A 17,804-nucleotide genomic window follows, 5' to 3' on the forward strand; every position below is an offset into this window, starting at 1 on the left:
TCATCTTTATTCTACAAACACTGTAAAATTCTCAGTATTCCTCATTTTCATATTTTTCCCCAAGTCCCATTCTCTTAGGACCGTACACAAAAGTAAATAGATTAAACTTGGGTTAGTATTTCTTCAGGGCTAAATTTATTAGCTATTTCGCTTTTACCCGCTTCTCATCAAGTATTTCTAAAGTGTTTCAGGCAAAGTTTAGCTTATTCATTTAAGATGTGCTTTCACAGCCTACTTAGTCTGACTGAACCTTGATTTCTAACTCTATTAAATGGGAATAATAATTGCAACTCTTAGTAGAATTATTCAAATATGATTGAAGCAAAAATGTATCTTCCTCATTATGCTTTGTTATTAATTAGAAATGCATCATAAGCATTTATTAATTTAATTTTTTTTTAAAAAAGAGATGACAAGATTTTATTGCAAATGTCATTAATAGACTAGGCTCTTATCCAGCATAACTTGGTGGTAAATTTAGAAAGACACATAGGCAAACAGTTTTCAAAAATAAAAAGGAACAAAAATGTGAGAGAATAAAGGAATTTCTTATTTTTTTTACCATGTGATAATAAGCAGGAGGGATTAGCAAACATTTAAATTTTCTTAGAATAATTACATTTTTGGATGTTGTAAAATTTCAAACTTAGCTTGACCTTTTGGTGACCTTTTGAGTTTGTCTACTTTTGGCATAAGATAATTTCCTGACTTTAAAGGCATCAGGCAGCTCTTACCAATGAAAGTTTTAATTATTCAAGTTGCATAAATGACTTGAAAACATATGGAATCAATTTCCCACACCATATTCATTGGTTAAAATATTGTGAGAAAAATGGCTTTACTGTACATGAATTCAATTTTCTTGAACTTCAGATTTCATGGGGTTCAAGGTAGAAAGATTCCTGTTAAATCTCAAGCAAATCAGAATCGACCACAATGCCAGGGCCCATCTGAACTGTTTCAAGTATTATTAGCTTACATCGCAATCAGTTTTTATCTACACAGTATAGTATCACTGCCCTTCCCCTGCCCCTTAACACACGTTCATATTATCCTTGAAAATGATACCAAATCTCTGCAGGATAAACCTGTCCTGTTGCAATCCACGGAATATCAAAGAAAGCCAAAATATATGATTTGTGGCAATATTCATTTTGCATGGACTTTTGATGAAAAAAAACAAGCCCATTTATTGACAAAATCATATTGGAAAGGCCATCGTTTATCAACTCACCAGTGTTTACCATGCTCCAAACTTCTCCATTTTATGATTTTCACTACTTGTTTTCTAAGTCTGAATTCCAGGACACGGGGAGATATAGCTCTGCTGTTCTATTACTTATTTTTCTGTCACTTTACTTAATAGCACTGAGAATCATGTGGACTGTGTGGGATTATAGCACATGGTATGAAAAACTAGTGGGAGGACATTATAGCAACAGTTATGTTGAAATGAAAATCTGGCATACATGCAAAACCATCTTCCAATTCTTTCCCATTTCCAATTTTGGCCCTACTATCATTTATTATTACTAACATTATTTTGTTATCCCTCTGAGTGATTTAATTTTGTGTTACAGTAACTTTAAAATTCATTATATTTCAGTTGGTTTATCCTTAAAACTTTAGTAGAAAATGCATTATTAGATTTGAAATGGTACAGACTGAAGCAAGGTTGATCATTACCCTAATAACTGGTCACCAAACTCCCAGTATAAAAATTAGGTCCATTGATTTCTCAGTGTGGATAGGAATGTAAGTGGCCACAGGTTGAAAACTAATTTTGTATGGTTTGTTTGCATTTACAGTTGAATGCCTTTGTTCTCAGATTCTGTATTTGTGAGTTAGCCTACTCACTAAAACTTATTTGCAACCCCCAAATTGCAGTGCTTTGAGGTCATTCATAGACAAGCCCAGAGCAGCAACAAATTTGTGTCACCCAACAAGCATATGTCCAGCTGAGGTAGAACAAAGGGATGCTTTCATACTGTAAATATGTCCTTTTCACGGTCTCTTTAGTGTCACATTTTTTGCATTTTTTTGCTTTTTGTTGTGATTCGATGTTTAAAATGAATTCCAAGCACAGTGATGAAGTGCTGTCTATTGTTCCTAAGTACAAGACAGCTGTGATGTGTCTTCTGGAGAAAATATGTGTGTTAGATAAAGTTCACTCCAGCAAGAGTTATAGTGCTGTCAGCTGTGAGGTCAATGTAATGAATCAACAATAATAGTAAATAAAGTGCTTTTAAACAGAAACGTACACAAAACAAGGTTTGTATTAATCAGTTGATGAAAATGTGATGAATTGTAGGAACCTAACCCTTTATGTCCTCTAGGAGCAGTGGTTTAGTATTCAAGGCAATTTTATAGAACAGAACTACCACAAATAAGAATTGATGGTATTATATGTGGCATTTTCATCATCTTCAGAAACGGTCAGATGGAGAGTTTAGAGGAAGGTATTAATATGCAGGGTTTATTTTAATGAGATGCTGTGTTTTACCATATGTCTCATGCTCATCATATCCTTTTTTATTATGGCTTTTAATTCCTTTTTTTAAAATCTTGCTCTTAGTTTTTTTTTTCTTAGTATTGTTTGGGTGTCATTGAAGATATTTCCTAATCTAAAGCTCAACAAAGAGTGACTTGCTCAGAGTTCCCTGGAAGTAACCTGGCGGTTGTGCCCACTTGGCCATGCAGAACGTCTCTGCAGTCTTCCAGGGGGCCACATCACTTCTTCGACAAGACACATACAGCAGAAAAAAGAGTACTTCCTTTAAACATAAATGGATCCAAATTCAAGCTTTACCAATGCATGCTTATTTAACCTAGAATGAGCTATTTACCTTTCTGAGTTTCTTTTTCTCTCCTCCTCTGTAAAATAAAGATAATAATACAGCTAACAAAGAAAACTTTTACTTTACTAAAACCAAACCTAGAAACCCCTAGCCGTGGAAGAAGAAGCATGGTGTTGATTTGGTGGGGAACCAAGTTGCTTTGGCATTTCCCCCAGTTTTATCTTTCTGTGAGGTTGTCTAGATTTTACTACCCCTGCTAGCATCAGGAGGGACCCTCCCAGGCTTGCTGTGCTCTTTAACTGATCTGAAGGTCATTATAGCCTCCAAGAGACTTCACTAACTATCAAGGTATACAAGAGCTCTGGGTAAGCATGTGAGGCCTATACTACAGATTGTTCAAAATGGCATTTGGAATCTCATGAGGGCTGAGTTCTAGTTAGCAGTAGCTGAATCAGGAATCTGCACTGTGTAAACTAGGCTTTTTGTCTTTTCTATATTTGTGTCCTTTTAATTTTTTTCTTATTATTTAGTTAAATCCCTTTAAAAAGAGGCACCTAGAAAAAAAGTTCCAGTTTCGCTAATGAATGCTTTTGGTATTTCTGGCCATGCATTAGCTATAGCTTTAAAAGGGGTATAACTGGAAATGGAAGGTAAACATAGTATGCAGGACAGCAGTCTTATCAAGAAACACCCAAGAAACTTTAGGGAACAGAGTTGAGTTATTTGGTTAGGTGTAATTCCCTACTAGGAAGGTAGCAAAGTGGTTGTCACAAGGACCAAGTGTGACAATATATGTAAATGTTTAGTACAATAATATGGTACATTCTTCTGAAGTATTTTGACAAGTATAAACACATATGCTAAAATTAGATAATGTTTTTAAAACTTTTTCATAAGAAAGGTACCAAAGTTCAACTAGAAAAGGGGAGGGCGATATGATGTTTTAAAAAATTGTAATTCCATCTATTCAGCTCAAAACATATCATGTAATAAAATCATATAACTTTTTTTTACTGAAATCTGTGTTAGGGATAATTATCCCTATTTTACCAAAGGCAAAAAGACATTACATACATATTTCCAAATCATGGGTAGAGTTTAAATTAGGACTGAAAACCTTTGGCCCCTGTACAAAATCAATGCTCGATAAAACTTGTTGCCTGAGTTAATGTTGTTAGTTGAATTCTACTGCTCCCTAGAATATGTCACATTTCATGATTTTTAAGTCTCAGAAAATCTGTTCGGTGCGCATTGCAAGACAATAAAGAAAAATACTTCTGTAAATAGTGTTAAGTGACTCCTGCCAGCTGGTAGAATCAGGGAAAAGGGAATCATAGCCACTAATTTATTTCCTGATTCAGAAAATGACTCACGATGTAACTTTGTGAACATTGTTTAACCTTTCAGCATTCCAGTTTCTACAGCTGAAAAACAAGGGTAATATTTGTCCACCTTACAATGGTAAATGCTCTAGAAATATACACACAAAAAGTAATCTCATATTAAGGGACAGTAAAGCTGGTTTTTCGTGTACTTGAGATATCACTGACACATTCACAAAACAGTTTCTGCCACAGTTGTGTGGTTAATGCTTCCAGATCACCTCCCTAAACACCACATTGTGCACTGAACTCTCTTTATCCTGCCCTGAATCAGAATGGTAATCGCCGCGGGGTGTGTTCAACATGACTGACGAGGCACGACGTGCAGCCTTATCACCCGCTTGTGCCAGAGTGCTTTCTGCGTGGTTGTCCAGGAAAACAACACTCAACAGAAGGAAAAAGATCCATATGATGGGAAGAAACTTTCTCCTTGAAATCTGATTCTGGGAAATATGACTAAAATTATGAATGAGCCAATTTCATTTGCAGTCTTCCTGCTACAATATACAACTGTTCAGTTTCCCTCATATTCCGGATATCACAATTTAAGAAAGATATGTGTGTGTCCCCCTCTGGTCCTTGGCTTATTATCTTCTTCCCCTCCTTGTATGCTTTGTTTTCTTTTTTTTAAAAGAACAGTTATTTACAAAGGTTAATTCAGAATCTCGGATATCTGTTGCTTGACGTATCTATAGCTTGCCCCATTATTCCCACAGCTGGCAACAATTACAGTTCATTAAACTAAAGTCATTTTAAATGGCTTTCTCCTCAATCATCTATTGCTGACATGGAGATTTATTTTTAAGTGGCAAATTCAAATATACCTTAACTAGATAGGGTCAAAATGTTATTACCACAAAGAGGTAATGAGCAGGCAGTATCAAAGTACATGGGTACCTTGACCAAAGTTCTTCTGTCACAGAATAGGTATGGGATTGACATCAAAAAAGCCCATGGGATTGTCACATACAACTAGACAAAAGCAGGGCTCCAAACTGAGAAGGAATGGAGAGAAACTGGGCTGTTTAGAAAATAATTAAGATTTTACATCACGAAAGAAGATTTGTTTTTCAACGTAAACACTTTGGGAGGGAATAAAAAAATAACCTGACTCTTCTCAAACACCATGTTCCCACTGTAAATACAAAAAAACATCTTCTAACTGTCTTGAGCTGCAATTTAAAGCCATTGCTTTCAATGCTCACTGACTGGCCTCCTCTCTAAAACTAAAGTTGGATTTTTTTCTTTCCTTTGGCTTTAACTATCCACCACTGCACGTCAGAGCAGGGTCATTAATGTTCACATTTACATCAAGAAGTATGGACGTCTGAGCATAAATACTAAATCTACACATAACCGGAAGTAAATAAAATGGACTGCCACTGTGTATTGCACATGCTATCAAGATGTTTAGATTTGACAACATGATATAACCTAACCAGAAAACTTAGACCAATGTTCAAGTGCTATTTCGTTCTATGCCAGTATTTGCCAACCTGCTTTCCTTAAGATATGTGAGATATTTTATACTGCCAAAAAGCTTTATGGTTGAGAATTGTTGCTTATCACATACATCCCTCTCTTGAAAATTCATAATATATATCAGCCCACCAAATACTCCAAAGTTATGTAGAAGGCAATAACTTTCTTTAACTCAGCCTTTCCAAAAATTCTTTAACCAAGGAACACCTTCTATATTTTAATTTTTGTGGGAGTTATAACAGAAGATCTCAGACCCTCTGCTGGAGTTTGGAAAATAATATTCTATACTTTCTATACTTTTCAATCCCTTTAATGTGGAATTGAACTTCTGGCTCTACTCTTTCATCCATGATTCCTTCAACATATGCTTAAATGTGTATTTATATTTAAAATACAAATAACTTCCCTATTAGCAGAGACCTATTTTAGGTGTGACCTGGGAAAGGATTAACTACAATTCCTTTTTCTTCTGAATCTTCCTGTAGAGAATTTGTGGGCAAGCAGCTTCCTCATTTTGATGGTGAGCAAGCAGAAAGTATTTGTTTAATTGAATCAGAGTATACCAACATCAGAAAATTCTATTTCCTACAATAAAAATTATTCCAAAGGGCAAAAGAAAGATTATTTTTTCCTTCACTTTTGCATATTTAAAGAGCATCTGCCAAGACAAAAAAGACAAAGACAGTGAGACATTTTATGTATTAATCATTTTTATTTGCAAGTCCCTGTAATTTGAATGCTGAACTGTCCTGACCACACAGGTGTCTCCAGAGACATGAATTGACAGTGAATTTAGGCAACAGACACTGGAATGGGATCTAGCCTTTCTCTTGGGAAAAAAAAGAAAGAGAAGTTCATACATAGGTTCCTTGATAAATATTAGCGTTTTTTCTTTTCTTCTCCCCACCCCTTCCTCCATTCCACTCTCTTCCCTTTTCAATGTAACTTGAATTTCTCTTTTAGTTTTGCTGTTAAGTATGATTTTGCTTTCACTTTTTCAGATAGCATCATAGAATCACAGAGTCCCCGAAACGCAAATCTTTCCTTCTAATGATGCATGCACTTTATTACATGAGTCTCATGTATCTTGAAGATATTTTTTGTTAAGTAGTGACATTCTCAAGTATTCCAGTCCCCCTTTTAAAGGTAGAGGACAGAACATGGAGACTAGGTGACTCACCAACTTGCCTGGAAGAGGGAACCATTTTCTCTATCCATTCAGACAAACTTTTTTTTTCCTTCTGTTTTTGCCCTGAGCCTTGTTTCCACTGTCTAATACATTTAGATGCTTTAGGTATGCGCACACACACACACACACACACACACACACACACACACACACACACACCCTTTTACATCATTGCAGCATTATCCTTGACTTTTTTTTTTTTTTAACATTTAATTAGCATTTGTACCAGGTCAATGCTAGTTTCCCTGTTATGCAAACCCACACCCATGCTAAGAGTCTCTAGGGTTAGGAACACACTGATGATATGACTATTTGGTTTTGGTGTTTGTGTACAAGGAGCCCCAGGTCATTTCCAGAGAAAATGAAAGATTCTGAGGACAGCCTCACCATTGAAAATGACAGGTCTTTTTTTCTTTCTTTTTTTTTTTTTTTTTTGGTGACGAAGAAAAAGAGCAACCATGATAAAGGATCAAGGGAATATGGAATATCAAAAATAGACAATGAATCAACTCTCCGTTCAGTCAAGAGAGTTGTAAAGCTAAATTTGGAGTGCATTGAAGAAGTGGCTTTATGAGATCTCTAAGTACTTAGGGAGAGGGAGTACACCCAGATTAGGAGACATTATCTTGATGACAGCTCCTTGACATTTAGATATTTGTGTAAACTCCCCCAATTCCAAGAGCTGCTTCTGTGACTTCTGCAAATTTCCTCAGGGCGAGAGCTCCCATGAGCTCCTCTGCTTCTGGGATCCTGTGTCCTTACTTCTGCCGCTGCTAAGCACAGAGATGATTTTCAACCCTTCCCAGATTCCCACCAAACATCTCCTCCCATCCTAAGAGATGCATGATGGGACCCAGCGTATGGGTGGGGCTGGGGAATGGTTTAATAGGGTTTACATTGAAGCAGTACAAACACTTCCAAATAAAACTTTAAGAAGGCCCAACTTAAATACTTAAATATCCTTTATTGTACACAGACAACCTCCTGCCCTGAGCCCCACCCTGCCCCAGAAATCCCAGGGGCATTTTCACTTGCCCTTTCAGCCATGAAGTTCCCGAACACTTACATTGTCAGTGTTTCCCTTTTGGGCCCAGTCTCATTCCACTACCTGCCTGCTCCTCACAAGCAAAAACAACTATTTTTTGCTTTCTCAAGTTGACAGAGAGAGCCCTCTCTTAGACGCCCATGCCCTCACTTTCGATCCCAAGCAGCTGACAGTGGGTTTTCCCTAAACAGTGGGATTCTGGGGCCATCTCTTTACAGACAGAATCTCACCCATGTCACAGTTTTGCCCAGGACTACTCACGGCTTCTTCTCTCTCAGAGGCATTGCCACTTGGAGACCAACTTTGTGAAAAGTTATTATCAAATTCAGGTGCTCAGTTAGAGTGAGTCTTTCTCTATTCTCCTAAAAATTTGAAACTTTATTGAATTAGATGAAAAAATTAGGATATGAAAGCTTGCCCCCTCCTGCCCTCCCCACCCCCAGTGAATCTGTTATCTCCACTGAGACCACTCACTTCCTTGTAGCAGCATAACAAGGGGGTTAAGAGACCAGAAGCTCAGCAGCTACTAGTCCAATTGGCTCCACTTTTTTTTTTTATACATTTATTTATTTATTTATTTATTTTTGGCTGTGTTGGGCGTTCATTGCTGTGCACTGGCTTTCTCTAGTTTCAGCAAATGGGGGCCACTCTTTGTTGTGGTGTGTGGGCTTCTCATTGCAGTGGCTTCTCTTGTTGCAGAGCACGGGCTCTAGGCATGCGGGCTTCAGTAGTTGTGGCTCGCGGGCTCTAGAGCACAGGCTCAGTAGTTGTGGCGCACGGGCTTAGTTGCTCCGCGGCATGTGGGATCTTCCCGGACCAGGGCTTGAACCCGTGTCCCCTGCACTGGCAGGCAGATTCTTAACCACTGTGCCACCAGAGAAGCCCCCTGGCTCCACTCAATCTCCGGGTTCCTCAGTTTCCTCATCTGTAAAATAGTAGAACCACCTTGTTGTACAGGCAAAATGAGTTAACATGTACGGAGCGTTTTGAAAAATACTTGACACCTGTAAATGTGAGCTGGTTTTGTTTGAACTTGGCCAGATGACAAAGGCTAGGGAAGGGCTGGGCAGAGCACAGACAGACGGCAACAGAGCTCATTTTGCAGAAGTTTTCCCCCAGGGGAGGCAGAAGGGATGGTTGATGTTGCTATTGTAAGAGTTTCGAAAACTCTACTCAGGAATTAGTCCTTTTGGCAGGCTTTTGGCTATAAACTTTCGTAGGTGGAAATCCTAAAGAAAAGCTAGGTGTCTCTCTGGCCTCAGTATTTCACAACCATCTGGGCTTTTTTGTCTGGATAAGGCTTTATTTTATGAGCAAATCTGGGTATTTTCACAAGTGGACCCCAGTTTCCATTGAAATGGATTTCTGTTGCTCTCATGTAATATTCCTACATTTTCTGAACAAAGTGCACTTAAAAGTCTCTGAGGGAAAAAAATAAAAAGAATGAATTGCATATGCTTAACATAGGGCTTGCTCACTGTCTCTCTGAAGAATGCCTATCTTATAATCTCATATCCATAAAGTGCTTTGTATATAGTACATGCTCAATAATTACAAGTTGGTTTGATTTTAATCATTTAAAAAAACAACAACACTGAAAGATCATTTTGAAAGACTGGCAACTTCCACGCAGGTTTAGCAGCAGCAGCAGCAACAGCAATTTAGATACGTTTTCCCTCCAATTCTAAAGGGACTTAATCACTTGGGTTTGTATGTTCATTTGCTGCACTTTAACCACATAGGAGTCTTAGATCTGGGAGTAACCAGGGAGAAGAGAATATACTTGTTCTCATTTTCAAGTGTCCTAGGATAAATTGCATTCTACTCACTGGTGCCAGAAAAAATCAATACAGACCATAACAGTAAAAATATTCATTATTTGTGAAGAAGAAAGAAGCAAAAAACAAACAAACAAACAAAAAAACCCATGACGCTGGGAAACCGCAGAGAGAAATTTTCAAAGCATACCAGGATCATCAAGTTACACAGTTCTAGGAGCTCTATTTGCAAAAACTATGTGAAATGTCACCTGGAATTGCTCACAAGGTGGCCTTGAAGAACACCTTTGGTGTCTAAAATTTTAAGTGACTTGCATTATGGTCACAAATGGTTCATTCGTTTTCTGTTTACATGGGGTGATCACATTTAAAAGGATAAGAACAACATTTTTTGAGTACTTACTATGTGCACAGTATAGTCTAAGTTTACGCATATTAATCCATTTGATTTAAAGATAAAAAACATGAGATAGGTACTCTTACGTCCATTTTAAAGATGAGAAACCTGAAGCCAGAAAGGTAACTCACCCAAGGTTACACAGTTACTAAGTAGTGGAGCAAGGGTTCAAATGTATTTGGTCAGGTTGTTCTAGTGTCTGAGGTTCTACAATGCTGCCTTATTTATCTGGCCTTAGTGCCTGCCAGGGCACCTTGGTATTCATGGCTATTATGGCTGATGCCAACAGTTTCTGGCTGGGTACACTGAGCGTGAGCTTTTTGATTAGAATTTTAGAGAGAATATGCAAGAGACTCATCTCTTCCCTAAGACTATGGGGATGTCTGACTGATTACAGGGACCTCCGAAAAGCCACTCACTGAACAAATTCAGAAAAATTGGATGTCAAACCTTCGGAACATCCCACTGGGAATTCATGGAAACCAGGGACAAAAAGTCTTCCTACTTAAGTGGTGAGAGTGGGGGACTCTCTTAAGGCCTGGAGTGCTTCTTTGTCCCCAGCAGGAAGAAAGTGAGCCAATGTCTACATGGTCTTCTCTAAGTAGGAGGACCCAGATGGTTTTGGACTCTAGCAGGAGGCCTTATTCATACCCTGGATTTTAAGACATCGTACCCCATGTCTCATCTCCCACGTCCCCTTTGTGGGGAAATTAGAAAAAATCACCATGATTGTTAGGTGCTTTGAGATTTTAAGTTGGATGCGTCCTTGTGAATGTAAGGCAGTCATTTTCCTTTAAAGTCATTTGATTATTCCCAGATCAGCAATTCTGTCTCATGACAAAATCTTTGATGGTCACTTTTTATCCTTGAAGAGAATAATTTCCAAAAGAAAGTAGGTGAGGGACTTACCATAATAGGATAGACAGTTGGCCCTCTGTATTCACAGGTTCCCCATCCTTGGATTCAACCAACTGCAGATCAAAAATATTTGGAAAAAAATTCCAAAAAGCAAATCTTGAACTTGCCGCAATCCAGCAACTATTTACCTAGCATTTACATTGTATTTACAACTATTTACATAGCATTTACATTGTACTAAGTATTATAAGTAATCTAGAGATGATTTTAGTGTATGCAGGAAGATGTACATAGGTTATATGCAAATACTGCACCATTTAATATAAAGGACTTGAATGCTTGAGCATCTGTGGATTTTAGTATTTAGTAGGGGGGCATTCCTGGAACCAATCCCCTGCAGATACTGAGGGATGACTACAAAATATTTGGGATTATGAGATGGTTATTTTAGGCAAAAGGAATAGGGAAATCAAAGAAGAAAAGAAAGGGAGATTTTAGTTTTCTCAAAAACTAACAAAGTCCCACCTTAGGCAGTATCAGGTTAGAGCAGTTCTGAAAGGATTACCTGGCCCTCAACCCTTGGAATTCTCAGCTCTGTGGGGTTTGCTTTTGTCTCCCAACAGAGGTGTGGTATGAAGGGGTCACACAGAAGGTGAGCAAGACGTGGAATGCTTCACTTGCCCACAGTGAAGTAACACTCTTCAGTCAAACCAGGTGAGTTGAAATAACTGGATATTCTCCTTGAAGCTAATACATTTCTATCAGATACTTCTTCAACAATTCTTATTCCCTGACTGGAGCATTCTTTGCTGATACCAATTATAGGAGGATGGAAGTAGTCAAAACACCTCCAAAAAAGAAAATGGCAAAGAAATAGAATGATATTTTATGTTGTCTACAAAAGAGATAATTCATAGTACACTATCTATACTTGAATGAGTTAGAGGTTTGCAGCTTGGTCTAATAAAGAAATAACATGGTAAGCTTTTAGTTTTTCTTTTTAAATCAGATTGGTTTAACACGCATTGCTGGTATAGAGCCAACTGAGGATATTTGAGGGAAAACAACTGTTTAGGAAATCAGGCAATGAGGCTGAATAGATTCTAAGCCAATCTGAGTCTCAGTTCCCTAGTGTATGAAATAGTAGACTGGACTAAATTATCTCTAAGAACAATTCTTGCTCTGAAAACTCTTTGGGTATTTGTTAATTTATAAACGTATACTACACAGTCACTGTGAACAAAAGCAATTGAATAGTATTATTTGTATTTCACTGACTCTGCTGTGAGAAACTGTCCTTGGCTTGTAGACAAAATACAGGAATAAGGGACTTTGAACACAAACAGTATATATAGGCAATGAAAGATAAGACACCAAAACTTTCTTGAAGGTCTCCTCCATTGCCTATCTACCTTATTAGAACTTTCTTAATAGCTATTTATCCTTTAGAAGTTCTCATATGAATTACCAACTACCTGTGAAAATAAATCATCATTTATTTCCAGTGGAACTTTTATTTCCTCCTTGAAGATGAATGCAGAAACTCAAAGAATCAAGGAAATTGGGACTACTTGGAGTTGCCAATGTAATCAAACTCCCCTCAGTAAAAGAAAACTTGTATGTTCTGAAAGGATTATATTAGTTGGCTGACAAGTTCTTGAACATAAGAACCCCCTTAAGCAGATCTATGTAGAGTGGAGTCTAGTGCTGAAAGGAATTGGCTCACTCAACACTTTCACTCGTACCTAGTACACCTCCTACTCTTGCCGCACGCTTTTACCTTTTTTTTTTTTTTTTTTTTTTTGAGGCTTCTCCAGTTCTGGTTAGGTTTCAGATAAAGTTTGGCATCCTCATCCAACAGTTAGTGTTAGAGCTGAGCATAACTAGAAGACAGTCTGTTCCACTGGAAAGAACATGGGCTTTGTAGTAAAATAGATCTCCCTTTGAGCTCTTTGCTCTTTTTATTAGCTAGGTGATTTGGGCCAAATGATGGACCCTCTCTGAGTTCAGTTTCCCCTCTAAATAACTGGAAGGATAGCATTAACTTTTCAGGGTTATTATGAATAATAATAATTTAATGTAAGTGAAGTATTTAGTATCATAATAACATTAAATAAATAAACTAATTGTAACTAAAATTAAGAAAGTAACTTTGATAGGATTTTTGAGTGAACATATAATCTGATCGTGTTGCTTCCCACTTTTAAATTTTAATGAGCCCCTCTTGCTCTGAAAATTCCAAGCTTCTTCATATAGCTTACGATGTCCTTCCTGCTCTGATTCTGACCTCTCTTGTCCTGTTATCGGTCCCCACACCTTTCACTGCACTCTGCTTCAACCCTACTGAGGGCTTTGTTGTGGCTCTCGTATCATGCTCAGAGACAATTCATTCTTCTGCCTGAAACTCATGTTTCCCTCCTTGACCTACAGCTAACTCTTAGCCAACTCTCAGCTTCGTTTAGTCACTGCTACATCCAATGTCATCAACAGACTTCCTCAACCAGCCTAAATTATGAGTTGCCATAACATCCTGCATTTTTTTGTCTTAGTACTTACCACGCTGTTCTAGGATCTCCTAGTCAGGTAACTGTGTCCTCCTTACACTGAGTTCATTGAGAGCTGGACTGTGTCTGTCTTGTTATCTCACCATAGCCTAGCAACATGCCTAGCACATACTATGCAATCGCTAAGTAAGTCACAGTAGACAAATAAACGAATGTAGTCTTTCAATTTCATTTCTCCCTGTTGCCAGTTACACAACTTTGGACATCCATGAGAAAGATATGAGCTTCCTGTTTCCTGCTTACTACTCCCTGTTCTAATAGGAAAGGAACATGTGGATTAGGCAGAATGCTAATTGTTAAGGGAAATTCTGCTGACTGGCACAAAACTGGCTAAGATATTCTCTCTCAAGAGGTCAGTCTTGAAGAAACAGGCTTGATCAGTAGAAAGAGGTGATTTTTTTGTAAAGTTAATTATTAAAAATATGTAGTGTACTGCATATATGGTGTGATTCCAGTTACATAAATATATGTATTCATACTTATGCAAAGGAAAAATACCAGAAAGAAAAGGAAAATTTCAGTTAGGCATCTCTAGGTGTTTTTATTTTCTTCCTAATGTTTTTCTGTATAGTTAAATGTGCTGCAATGCCCATGCGTTAATGACATAATTTTAAAAGGATTAATGCAGATAAAATCTTTGAAAAGAGACTTGTTTTTATTTGTGCTAGATACAAGAAGAGAATTCTAGGAAACTACTAATTTTGTTGCTCACCTATATCTATTACTTGCTTAAGTCACTATTTCTCATGGATGTTAGACTCTCCCAGGCTTTACACTATCCCCTCTACCTAGAACCCCTGTCAGGTAATGTACATTTCACTATGTCTTCAGAATTCACTTGCTTTGCAAAGTCTTTCCAGATAAGACACTTGTCAAATGAGAAAGGTCTTCCTTCCCCTTCAAGGGAAATCCTGGAGCAATTATTCTCAGGTCTATTCTCTCTATTCCTTTACTGTTTTTTTTAGTTTTTTTGTTGTGGTGGTTGTTCCCTAATTTCCCAATTATATTTCTCGCTCCCTAAAGTTAGAAGCTTGCTTTTCACAGATTTAATGGTTTGTAGGATGACACTGGTTACACAGAAGATTTTTCCAGAATACTATTGATGTAATGAATATTGCATAAGAAGATGCATTCTGCAATAAATTAGCAAGTAAGAGTGCAGGTCCATCAATTCCCAGGATATAGGTGATTGGTTCCCGACTTTTTAGGCCATTATGGGATTTGGATCTCTAGTATGTCCTCTTTTAAATTTTAATTTTTCCCCAATATGTTCTTATATCAAGTGCAATGAATGACAAATTTTTAATTAGGAAAACAAAGTTTTCCTTTCTTCTAAAAAAAAAACAAAATTACCTAGCTTTGGAAGTCATTGAGAAGTTGTATCTGTAAAGTATGTTGTCTTTAAAGACAAATGAAAAATACAGTCAAATGATAATGTTATGTTACTAGATCATTAATGGTTCTTACCTGTCCACTAAAGGAAATTTTAAAAGAATGAATGAATAACTTTGAAATCATCACAGCAAACTTCCTGCTCAATATTATGACAAGAATTGTTTAAAAATGAGAAAGTCAGTAAAGATTTCTTCCTTTTAAGAAACTCCAATTTGTTAGAACTATGAAATTAAGATAGATCTTTTAAAACTGTGTGAAGTTTAATATATTAAGATTTTGTACATCATCAGCTATTGTGCTTCATCAGATCGATACGTTTTGCTGATTGGTATTGCTTGTCAACAATTCCCCTAGTTCATACCAATTGGTCTTGAAAAGAATAAAAATCAGTTTTTAGTATTACCAGGAAGAGAAGTTCTCAGTTTTAGGAACCTCTTCCCCTGCCAAACCCGCCCCAAGGAGGAAAGAAAGCATTTCATGGATATCTGAAAATGGTCAACCAGCTATCTCCAGAACCCTTTGGAAATGATCAACATTCCTTGGTGCTGGACCTGGAGTCCTGAATTAACCCAAAAAGACAGGATCATATTTTCTGAGTCTTAATATGCTCTTTTACGTGAGCAAACCTGCAAGAATAGGAAAGGAAGGAAGTTAATGCCAGTACTCTGACCCTCTGTAAAACCTCAAGGTTCTGGGACTTGCAAAGATTCAGAGTAAAAGTGCATTGTGCCCCGCACATAGTAGACATATCACTGTTTGTTTATGTCATACTTTAATAATTGAAATGCCAGCCACAGGAATCCAGCTAATGCTTACTTCACTGCAGCATGAGGTTACATTCAGCCATACCACTCAGAATAACCAGGAGAAGACAAAGGAAAATGGTATGACAGTAACGTCAAAGGCTCTGATTTCTAGATATAGTTGTGCTCTGAGTTTTTTATGTTTGCCCTTTTCCCACTGAAAAATGGGAATAATACCCTTGTCACTGACCATTGGAATGTTGAGGAGACAATAAGTTAGTAACTGGAAAGAATTTATGGTGAAAGGTGCTATGTGAGTTCATGGTATTTGTTAATGTTATTACTCAATCAGTTCTGGCCTAGTGTGGAAACAGAAGCAACTTCTATTACAAACAAGTTGCTAAAATAACCTTGGGAAAGAGAGAATAAATGAATCTACAAAGACAAATAGGTACCAGCTGGATTATTGAGACATGTTGAGGTTGTAGGCTTTTAACACTAAAAACAATGCCCTTTTCATTTCAAGGAAGAATCATTTGGGGAAGAAAAGTAGGCAACCTATTAATAAATGAAAGAGTGACATTTCTAGGTGCATATTAACAAATATGTTTGTAAAAACAGTTTCTATTGCAAGATTCTACTAAGCAGAAGTTTCCTTTAGCAGATTTTAAAAACAGGGATGTGTAACAAAAGGTCCATGTGTGAACTCTGGAAATATTCAGGACTTAACCAGACTTCAGCAGGTTCATTAGGGTCTTAGAAACACTACAAAGGGAAATATATATATATTAATTTAATTTATTAAAATTTGTATTAAAATTTATAAATATTAATGTATATGTAAATTTGAACTGACAATGGCTATGACTTTGCCATCTGCCTTTAAGCTTCTTCCAGTCAATTTCTAAAGGATAGAATGCTACTTTTCCTGCCCATGGATAGCTATTAATCATGGGATGGAGCCATCAGAAATGTCTCATCCCCACTCCTAATATTTCCTTCCGTGTACAGGGATCTACATTAGCATAGTGATGCTGACGTCTTTGCCCTCGTGGGAAGAAGAAATCAGTTAATTTTATTGAGCCCCTTTATCTCCTCATTCTCCTGGGAGTGGGGTGCCTACAGAAAGCACACATTACACCTTCCTATTTCAGACCCCAGGTTTTAAAGGAGGACTATGTTTCCAATGCTGGGAAGAGGGCAGGTAAGTCTCTCTAAATCTGAGGTTCAGCATTCATAAACTCATTCTCCAAAATCAGCTTTACTGGTAAGAAAATTGATAATGTTCTCTATCTTACTATCTTATTTTTCAGGGGTTCAGAATCAGCTAAGGAAAGAGATGCCCCTAGTCTTGAGCTCCCTACTGACCCAACAACACACATTACAATGGGAGTTACACCTGCCTTTTCTAGGCTAATGGAAAGAAAGACAAACCTAAGTCTCCAGAGGCTTGGGAAAAATGATCATAGATATAAACTCACCAAAGTTAAACTCAGCCATTAAAAAATGGACTTTGCGTTTTTTTCCTGTGGCTGTTGTCAAATCACCACAAATTAAGTGACTTAAAAACACAGAAATGTATCCTCCCACCGATCTAGAGGACAGAAGTCCAAAATCACAGCAGGGCCGTGGTCCCTCTCGATGCTCTAAGTGAGAATCTGGTCCTTAGCTCTTTCAGCTTCTGGTGTCTGCCTGCGTTCCCTGGCTGTGGCTGCATCCCTCTAACCTGCCTCTGTGATCACATTGCCTCCTCTTCTTTGTGTGTCAAATCTCCCTCTGCGTCCCACTTATAAGGATATATGCAACTGCATTTAGGGCCCACTTTGATAATCTGGGATAATCTCCTCATCTCAAAACCCTTAATCACACCTACAAAGACCACTTTTCTACTTAAGGTACCATTTATAGACTCTAAGGATTAAGACCTGATAGCTTTGGGAAATGATATTTTAGCATACCACACAAATTTAATAGTCACAAACACGTATCATTTTTCCTCCTTCCTCTATATTCTGACATTTTACAATTTAAGATACAAAAGTATGTGGTCTAAAAACACAGCCTTAGAGAATCAAGAAGGTGAATTCATCCTAGACTTAAACCAACCAAATGATATTTATAAGGAATATATCATAAAGTGATCAGCTTTTCTGTGCATGTGTATGAATCACCA

General features: G+C 37.4%; 1 long non-coding RNA gene across 1 annotated transcript; it reads right to left on the reverse strand.

Moving 5' to 3' along the window:
• Positions 1-8,498: 8,498 nt before the first annotated feature.
• On the reverse strand, positions 8,499-13,513 carry LOC129391424 (uncharacterized). The gene is made up of 3 exons (XR_008615526.1): positions 13,486-13,513; positions 10,981-11,042; positions 8,499-8,821 (listed from the first exon to the last, which is right to left on the reverse strand). It is a non-coding gene; the product is annotated as an uncharacterized lncRNA (long non-coding RNA).
• Positions 13,514-17,804: the final 4,291 nt, after the last annotated feature.

Source organism: Physeter macrocephalus, chromosome 2 (assembly GCF_002837175.3).
Source record: "Physeter macrocephalus isolate SW-GA chromosome 2, ASM283717v5, whole genome shotgun sequence".
Taxonomy (NCBI): Eukaryota; Metazoa; Chordata; class Mammalia; order Artiodactyla; family Physeteridae; genus Physeter; species Physeter macrocephalus.